Genomic DNA, 10789 nt, shown 5'->3' on the forward strand with positions numbered 1-10789 from the left:
GTAGTGGTTTATATACAGGACATGCAGTTGCTTGTTTTTCTGTTTTTTATTGAACCATTATAATATATGTGTATATATTTTTTCTTACAAAGCAGACTACTTTGCTGAAACAGCTATGTGTAATATCAACATTGAGTATAAAATAATATAGTGATTGGAATAGATTGAAATCTGTAATGCTCCAGAATCTGATACTTTATGAGCACCGACATGGTGATACTGGAATTTCATCTTTAGTCCCTCCATGGTCACCAAATATGATATCAGCCTTTTGGGTTCTTGATCTTGGTGACTGGAAGAATGAATCCACGAACCACAGATCAGTGGTAAGACAGGATTTATTTCCAGAAACAAAGAATACAAAAACACCAAAGCTCCTAACAGAGAGGAGCCAGGTCGAGGAACAAGCTCTCTTGTTCCTCTCTGTCTGTCTCTCGGCTCTCTGCTCAGGCGTACATATAGTCACAGGGGTTTACTTTGCTGGAACTCAATGGTTACTTTTAGGGCATGGGTCCTTTAAAGTTACAGCCAACCTTACATTTAGCAGCAGGGGGCCAGAACTCGGTTGTGTCCTCTAGGGCATGGGTCCTCTAAAGTGACACTCAGCTTTCCATTTAGCAGCAGGGCTGGGACGCTCGGGTTTTGGAAACTTACATGAAATTGACCAGCCTTAGAAAGGGTGGGGCTCCCCCTTTAGCCGGAAGTGCACAGGGGAAGGAGACACTAAGGAACCGGTGTCTACCCCAGCAGTTGTCCGGCCCCTCCGGCGACTGGAGCTTCCTAGGGTTCCCCTGCCTACCTGTCAGCCTGCTGGTTCCTCTGCTGGCTGCTGCCACACCCACACCACGGGGGCTAAGGCGGCAGGTCCTGGCACCACCTGTCCTGTATCAACGGCATTCAAGAAAATGTCCCTTGGGGCATTTCAGATTTTGAATTTTTTTAGATTTCAGATTAGTGATGCTGAATATAATGCAACTATTCTAAAATCTGAAAAAAAAATACAAAATCTGAAACATTTGTGGTCCCAAGCATTTTAGATAAGGGATACTCAACCTAAATTAATTGAGACAATTGGAAGGCATGGCATCAGAACACTGTCTCCTATCAGGCTCTACTACCTGAAAGCACTTTCCCCTCCACTTCAGGAAGGATTACTTGCTCTGAACTTCTGCAACTTCTTACTTTCGAGCCCAGGACTCATTCTCCTTAGACACCAAACAGTCTAAATTTGTGCTTGGGCTACTGTGTTCTCTACCTCAGTCAAGCTTGTAAATGGCAGATTTATGGGCTTAGCACTAATGAGAAGAAAATGTCATTTTAGCTTTTACAATTTTTGCTGATCAGTATAACATAATAAAAAGAATCTGGATTTGGAGCCTGTCAGGTATGAGTTCACAACTTCATAAACTTAGGCAAATGACTTATGGTCTTTGAATCTAGTTTCCTCATTTATAAAAATGATTAACTCCTTCAGCTGCTAAGTCACTGTTACAGAAATTGAATCTTTGTCTACTTGGACTCCACGGCCAAAACTCAGGCCGCTAGATTGTGCTGCCTCTCGGAATTTCTCTCTGGCTCTGGTGTTCTACTCTCCAGCATTAAGTTTCTGAGATGGCAGCTCAAAGTCAGCCACAGCCATTGTCCTGGGAATCATGCTGCTTTAAATGTTTCAGATCAGAAATTTTAGGAAACTTTAAATATGTCTTTTTTCATGGCTAAAGGAGTCATAGATATTTTCAGTTTTCAAAGGAGTCCTCATTTAAAAGTGTTAAGGCACATTTCCTTGTAATCTAAAATATTTCTTTACCTTCAATAATGAATTGGAGGAGGGATCCAGATCCGATAGCTTCTTGTAGTTCTTGGTTTTGGAGCTAGTACCCAAACATCCCGATATCCTGAGAACTTGTGTAAATCAACATATATTTAGTCTCAAGACTGTCCCTAAATACTCATCTCAACACTCTTGTCCAGGTCATTTCATTCTTGCACCATTCTTTTTCTATATTACATACCTATGAATGAACACTTTCAGCACTTGTGAAGAGTAGGGACAGAGGATGTGCCGTATAAAAGGAAAGTTCTACAGGGCTTAGTGAAGTTTAACAAAGACGTTGACAGAACAGATACATCCCCCATGTTATATTATTTGGATGTAAAGTGATTGCCTTGGAGGAGTAAGGCAGATAGAAAATGGGGAAGAAGGGAAAGATGGAAATGGTGATCTTACATCTTGCTGAGGGAGGTGTCAGCAGCCAAGTTACTATGCTGCCCAGGGAGGGAGGAGAGTGTTTATATCTACTCACATGTCTGGATATGTCTGAGGAACAACTGCCTATCTCTGTACCTAACAATTATCCTGTACCTTCAAGTTTTGTGGAGGTTTGTTCTTTGGGGGCAAGGGGAGTTTTAAAAACATATATAAAACAAAACTCACGCCTGTAATCCTAGCACTCTGGGAGGCCAAAGCAGGTGGGTTGCCTGAACTCATATGTTTAAGACCAGCCTGAGCCAGAGCAAGACCTCATCTCTAAAAATGGCTGGGCATTGTGGTGGGTGCCTGTAGTCCCAGCTACTTGGGAGGCTGAGGCAAGAGAATCGCTTGAGCCCAAAAGTTTGAGTTGCTGTGAGCTCTGATGCCATGGCACTCCACTGAGGGTGACAAAGCAAGACTCTGTCTCAAAAAAAGAACCCCTGCCCCTCCCAAAACATCTAGTGTACCCAGGTGGAAAGTTATTAAAGTGACAGCACACTTTTCCACTGTAGGATTTGCAGTAACTATAAAAACTAGTTAATGAATACTTTATAGGCAGAGTAAGTAATGCAACATGCCTTTAGGAATAGGTTGTCATACTCTGTTACTACTTATATATTCACTGAACACCTGTTTATATTATTCTGTCTCAGCTCTGTATTAGTGCTGAGGAAACTATAGAAGAAAAGATAAACTTAGTCAAATATATGGTATTTGATGCATATGCCCATAGTCATATGAATTTAAAAAATTTTTCTGATAAATTATTTTTGAAGAGTTCAGCCCTCACTTCATGCAGGCAGAGAAAGTAGCATTTGGTCTCAAAAGATGGAAATAAATGCAAAACACAAAATATCTCCATTTATTCACCCTTTGGCCTTGTATCTCACAGTGCCAACTGTAGAGAAGGGGTTAGGAACACAGTTGATTTCATATCAGCAATTCAAGCAAATGGAATGAAGCAATCTTAGACTTCTACTAAGTAGTATTCCATATAGAAAGAAAATATGTTAATAGTTAATTGAGCTGGCTTGGCGCCCATAGCTCAATGGTTAGAGTGCCAGCCACATATACTGGGGCTGGCATGTTCGAACCTGGCCTGGGACAGATAAACAACAATGACAACCACAACAAAAAAATAGCCAGGCATTGTGGCGGGCACCTGCAGTCCCAGCTACTTGGTAGGCTGAAGCAAGTGAATTGCTAATCCCAAGAATTTAAGGTTGATGTGATGCCATGGCACTCTACCAAGGGCGATATAGTGAAACTGTCTCAAAACAAAACAAAACAGTTAATTCAACTAATGTTAGTAAGCATTTTTAAGGAGGGAGATATTATGATACCCCTTCCCAACAATAACAGTACCACTGAGAACTACGAGGAAAGTTGGGTAGAGTATTTTAAAATTTATGTTGGCAAGCACTTAAAGAATGCATTAAGTTGAACTTGATATTCACCTGTTTGTCTTTTTATAATACCCACTGACTTGTAAGTGGCAACTCTAGTCACTAAGACACTAAAGAGAGCTTTTGTCAGTCTCACAGAGCAAAGGAGGAAAAAAATTGAGTTTTGGGAAAGTCAACTAAGAAGAACCATAAAGAACAGTATAGGTTTTCAGTTGAGGTAAACAAAGAATTATGTCCACAGGAATTTGGCTACATCTTAAAAATAGACTTTACTCACCAAGAATGAAATCAAGATTCAAATTAGCTCAATCCCAGACTAGATTAAGACTATCTTCCACTGGCCAAATTGGCCTGCCAGAAACAAAACTGTATTATCTAGACAAAGGTGATATCATCCAGAGCTTAAATTTTCTCTATACTTATCTTAAAATCATGGGCAGTGCCTGTGGCTCAATGAGTAGAGTGCTGGCCCCATATACTGAGGGTGGTGGGTTCAAACCCGGCCCTGGCCAAACTGCAAAAAAAAAAGTAGCCAGGTGTTGTGGCAGATGCCTATAGTCCCAGCTACTTGGGAGGCCGAGGCAAGAGAATTGCCTAAGCTCAAGAGCTGGAGGTTGCTATGGGCTGTGACACCATGGCACTCTACCGAGGGAAACAAAGCGAGACTCTGTCTCTAAAAATAAATAAATAAATGAATAAAAAATAATAATGCCCAGAATTTACTCAAGAATTACCTGGCATACCAGAAGAAGAGGACAATTGACTAAAACTTAAGAGAATATAGGAACATATCCACATAAGATCCTAAGATCAGGATTATATCACTTAAATATAACTGATTATTATGTCTAAGAAACTATATGACATAGTTTAGTCTTTCATCAGAGAAATGAATCGCATCTAAAATGATTTAATTGAAATTCTAGAAGAGAAAAAGTATCATAAAAGTGTAAGAGTTTTCTCTTCTGATGAAATTCCCTAAGACTCAGAAACAAGCTCTGCACTATGTCCAACTTTCCATGTTAAGGAAGGATTATCACGAAGAGCCTCAGGATAGATTCTGAAGTAAGACCTTGCAAGGTCTGCTTGTCACATTTTTCTGCACAACCTTAGTCCACTCTGACTGCTTTTGACTCATCAGATCTGAAATTTTCTATTATGTTGCTTCCAGTGTCCCAAATCACAGTTACATGCTCCACTTCTATGTCATGATCTCATTCACTGTAAACTTTTGTTCTTTAAAAAAAGTTTATATAAAAAATTTTATAAAAAACATTTGGCAAATAAAGATGGAATATAGTGCAAGTGTAAAACACGGTGATTTTATTTATATACGTATACACTTTTAATCATGTGTAATGATTATGATGATTAAATTAAAGCACATATCCATCACCATCTATGTTGTATCTTGGTGTCTTGGATTCCCAGAACTTTTTTTTTCCTTGAGTCAGAGTCTCTCACTTTATCACCCTGGGTAGAGTGGTGTCACAGCTCACAGCAACCTTAAACCCTTAGGCTTAGGCAATTCTCTTGCCTCAGCCTCCCCAGTAGCTGGGACTACATGTGCCTGCCACAATGCCTGGCTAATTTTTTTTTTAGAGATGGGTCTTGCTCTGGCTCAGATGGGTCTTGAACCTCTGAATTCAGGCAATCCACCTGCCTTGGCCTTGCATGGTTCTAGGATTACAGGCATAAGCCACCGTGCTCAGGGCCCAGAACTTTTTATTCTTATGACTGAATGAACTTTCCCTGTCTTTGCATTTATCACATGAACTTTTAATTTATTAGTGCTTTATATGTACTTCTCACTGGACTCTATGTTCAATGAAAAGGGAGAGTTACCATGTTGAAGATTTTCTATGTAGAACGTACCACAATATCTGTTAGAAATTCTCTTCTTGGTTCAAATAAAACATTCTGCCCACAGCTTGATACTTCATGGTTTGGCTGTGTGCCCCATGTTATTAGAAAATAATAATAATATATATCCATTTTGGAAATTCTGCAATAAGTTTTCACTGTTCTCTATTCATTATTCTATTAAATATCAGGATGGCAAGATGATTTTATGCTCAAAGACCAGAATAAAAAAAGAGAATTATATCTCTACCCATTTACTCTTTAGCATTATATCTCACAGTGCCAACCAGAGATAGGGATAAGAATATACTAAATTTCAAATCACCAATTAAAGCAAACAGAATTAGGGGATCTTGCATTTGTATTAAGAAAGCATGTTGGATAATGCCATAGAGTTAGAGAACATTAAGAACATTTAGAGAACATATGAACATTTTCCATTTTGCAGTAAGGACTAAAGAGTGAATGAAACACTTACCAAAGAATTTTTTGGCTATTTTAATGGTTTTTATTTGCTTCTCCAGGGGTATGAATTGTCATACAAAGATAATGTATGTACACATCTGAGATTCTGCCTGGCAAAAAAGAGGTAGAGCCATGAAGGTAGGCAAACTTTGGTTCATGCTGTACCCTTAACTGAAACTGGTACTAGAGAACAGAAGCTGGTTTAAACTTCCTCTTAGCTACAGCTTCACTGCACCCAGAGGGGAAAGATAAAATAAGCACCTTTACATACACTCAACTTCCCATTGTGTGCTCAAACCATTATATGGTTATTTACTGTGGCAAATTCTCCTATATAAGATTTAAGAAAATCTTGGCAGGATCTATGGGAGTCAGCGTGACTAGGAGAATCCATCTGCATCATTTTTTCATGAATGCAAGGCCTGGAAAGACTTCTCGTGCAAGAATGAGTAAAAGAAATACATAGCATGGAATTTATCACCTTCAAAAATTTCTGTACTGTAAAAACAAAAAGTTTCAGTTTCCATAAATGTTCTTCTGCAAAAGTTTTGTGATAAACCAATGATGAAAAAAAAAAGCAAAAAAAAAAAAATCTAGAATGACTAGATCTTGCTCTATGTCATCAATAAATCTATAAAACTAAACATAGTATTAATTTCATTAAAAAGAATGAAAAATAGGAGGAGGGGAAAGATGGATGACTGGAGCTAGCTTTTGATAGAAGCTTCCATCCAGAGGGAAGGATAATGACCAGAAAGTACTCAATAAAGCTGAAGACTGGGAGCTGAACTGAGACAGAAGAGTGATAACTAAATGTCACTTCTGCTGAGGTTTTCTACAGGCAAGCAGTGAACTGAGGTCCTCTTGTCTCACCCCACAGGAGAGATTGCAGGAAGTAGGGACTAATTCTCCAGAGGGACCCTACTGTGACCCTGAGCACGCTCTTGCCAGGCAAAAAAGTTGAATTAACGTTTTTCCTGCCATTTTGAACTTCCAGTCCACCCTTCCACCCTCATTTGACAGTCCAGAGGCCTAACCCCTGCAGAGACCAGAATGTCTGTGGTTCATTGCCAGGTCTGGGCACTTCAAGGGCCGTGGTATAAAATCTGCTCTGTAACAGTGAGCCCAGCAATGGTGCAGACAAAGAGGAGGAGGCTGTCAGACCCGGCTCTGCAAAAGTGCAAACCAGCTGCAGGAGGAGGCTTGCAAGCCATGCTCCCCACCCTGTCAGAGCCACAGCACCACGGCTTCCCTGACAGCTGTGTGCTGCTTCTCTTGCCCTGCTGCTTGAGCTGTGCACCCGAACTCTGGGAACCGCCCCTACAGCCACATCCCTGGCCATAGGAGCTGCCTGGGACACATTCCACAAATATACAGCAACAGTAGAGCCATCCCACTGGGGTCTAATCTTGGAGAGACACTTCCCCAACTCTGAGGACTGCTAAAGGAAGCCAGATCTCGCCTTATAGGGATATCAATGCTTCAGAGAGACTGGGGCAAAGGCACAATGGGTGAGGGAGAAAATCATTTGTTGACTTGACTCTGACAGGCATAGATGGAGACCTTTTGAACTCTCACACTTAGAACTCCTAACCTGAGCCAATCACCCAAGGATGTTCTTGGGTGGTACCCCGGTAGTATGGCAATGGGAAGGGTTGATTTTCCTCTTCCAGTTGCTGCCCATGGTGGGTAGGCTGTCTCAGTTGCTTGGATTTTTCCACCACTGAGATTTCAACCTAGAGTTACTGATTCACTAGGATTGAACGAAGACCAGCTTAATTCAAGATAGAGCCACCTAACCCCACCACACCACCACACCAAGCAGGTCCCCAGAGCCTCAGATTGTAATACTGTACAGGTTCTTTGCAAAGCTGTAGGGGAAAAAGCTACAGTCACCAGTCTCAGATTCTTGGCAAAGGGCTGGTTAACCGTAACTCCAGGAGTTCCCAATCCAATTTCGCCTTACTTGCCCATCTAGAAAAACAGTGAAAATTAATTATGAGGTGGAATCCGTGGAAAAACTCTGACAACATGAATAATAAAAGTACATCAACTACCCCACACCAGATGATCCTATTCATAAACAAATGGCTGAGATGTCAGAAATTGAGTTCAGAATATGGATAGCAAGTAAGATCAACAGAATGGAAATAAAGATGGAATTAGAATTTCAAGGAGTAATTCAAAAGTTGTCTCAAGAATTCAATGAATTCAAAGACAAAATCACTAAAGATTTTGACCCATTGAGGCAAGAATTTGCAGCCCTCAAGGATCTGAGAAATATAGTAGAATCCCTCACTAACAGAATGGAGCAGGCAGAAGAATCTCTGACATTGAAGACAAAGCTTTTGAATGCTCCCAAATGCTCAAGAGGAAGAGAAGTGGAGAGCAAAAATGGACCATTCCCTGGGAGAAATGAGGGACCACTACGTTATAATTAACTACACCAAAGTTAATATGAAGGAGAAAATTCTGAAAGCAGCCAGACATAAGAAAATCTTATCCTATAAGGGGAAGAATATTAGAATGATTGCAGATCTCTCTGCTAAAACTTTTCAAGCTAGAAGAGGATGGTCATCGACCTTTAATCTCCTAAAATAAAATAAATTTCAACTCAGGGTCCTGTATCAAGTGAAACTGAGTTTCATTTATGATGGAGAAATTAAATACTTTAATGATATTCACATGTTGAAGAAATTTGCCATAACTAAACCAGCTCTTCAGGATATTCTTGGACCCATACTCTACAATGACGAGCACAATGGTTTACCACCAAAATTAATTCATTAAGAAACTTTGATCAAATTCCAACTTCCACAGTGGTGAAAGGATTAAAAATGTCCACTGGACTTTTGAAAAACTTGATATCCAAAATACTTACTACCAGGCTTATCAATACGCTCAATTAATGTGAATGGCTTAAATTGGCTGACTGGATACAAAAACTCAGGTCAGATATCTGTTGTATACAAGAATCTCATCTTACCTTAAAAGATAAATATAGACTCAGGGTGAAGGGATGGTCATTATATTTCAGGCAAATGGAAATCAGAAAAAAGCAGGTGTTGCAATTTTATTTGCAGATACAATAGAATAGTCTTTAAACCAATAAAAGTGAGGAAAGACAAGGATGGTCACTTCATATTTGTTAAGGGCAACACTCAACATGATGAGATTTCAATTATTAACATTTATGCACCCAACTAGAATGCGCCTCAATTTAGAAGAGAAACTCTAACAGACACGAGCCACTTGATTTCCTCCAGCACCATAATAGTCGGAAATTTTAACACCCCTTTGGCAGTGTTGGATAAATCCTCCAATAAGAAACTAAGCAAAGAAATTTTAGAGTTAAACTTAACCATTCAACAGTTGGATTTAACAGACATCTATAGAACATTTCATCCTAACAAAACTGAATACACATCCTCTAAAATGAACCACATCTTAGATCACAAGTCTAACCTCAGCAAATTTAAAAGAATAGAAATTATTCCTTGTATTTTCTTGGACCACCAAGGAATAAAAGTTGAACTCAGTAATAACAGGAATCTGCATACTCATATAAAATCATGGAAACTAACCTCATGCTGAATGATAGCTGAGTCATAGATGAGATTAAGAAGGAAATTATGAAATTTTTGGAACAAAACTATAATGAAGACATGAATTACCAGAACCTCTGAGATATTGCAAAGGCAGTCCTAAGAGGGCAATTTATAGCACCACAAGCCTTCCTCAAAAGAATGGAAAGAGCCAAAGTCAACAACTTAATGGGACATATCAAGGAACTGGAAAAGGAAGAAAATTCCAACCCCAAACCCAGTGGAAGAAAGGAAATAACCAAAATTAGAGCAGAATTAAATAAAATTGAAAACAAAAAAATTATACAACAGATCAATAAATCAAAAAGTTGTTTTTTTTAAAAGGTCAATAAAATAGATAAACCTTTGGCTAACCTAACCAGAAATAAAAGAGTAAAATCCCTAATTTCATCAATCAGAAATGATAAAGGCAAATAACAATGGACTCCTCAGAAATTCAACAAATCCTTAATAAATATTATAAAGAAACTCTATTCTCAGAAGTATGAAAATCTGAAGGAAATAGACCAATACTTGGAAACATGTCGCCTTCCTAGACTTGCTCAGAAAGAAGCGGAAAAGTTGAACAAACCTATATCAAGTTCTGAAATAGCATCAACTATAATAAATCTCCCCCAAAAGTGAAGCCCAGGACCAGATGGCGTCACATCAGAATTCTACCAAACCTTTAAAGAGGAACTAGTACCTATATCACTTAACCTTTTCCAAAACATAGAAAAAGAAAGAATACTTCCTAACACATTCTATGAAGCAAATATCACCCTGATCCCCAAACCAGGAAAAGCCCCAACAAGAAAAGAAAATTATGGACCAATATCTCTAACAAATATTGATGCAGTAATATAAGATCCTAGAAAACAGAATCCAGTAACACATCAAACAAATTATACATCATGATCAGGTGGGTTTCATCCCAGGGTCCCAAGAATGCTTCAGTATATGCAAATCTATAAATGTAATATATCACATAAACAAAATAAAAAATAAAGACCATATGATTCTCTCAATTGATGCAGAAAAAGCTTTTGACTATATCCAGAATCCTTTCTTGATCAGAATACTTAAGAAAATACATATAGAAGGAACATTTCTTAAACTGATAGAGACCATCTACAGCAAACTCATAGCCAATATCATATTGAATGAAGTTAAATTGAAATCATTTCCACTCAGACCAGGAACCAGGCATGGTTGCCCAT

This window comes from Otolemur garnettii, unplaced genomic scaffold (assembly GCF_000181295.1).
Source record: "Otolemur garnettii isolate 467f Iridium unplaced genomic scaffold, OtoGar3 scaffold00199, whole genome shotgun sequence".
Classification (NCBI taxonomy): Eukaryota; Metazoa; Chordata; class Mammalia; order Primates; family Galagidae; genus Otolemur; species Otolemur garnettii.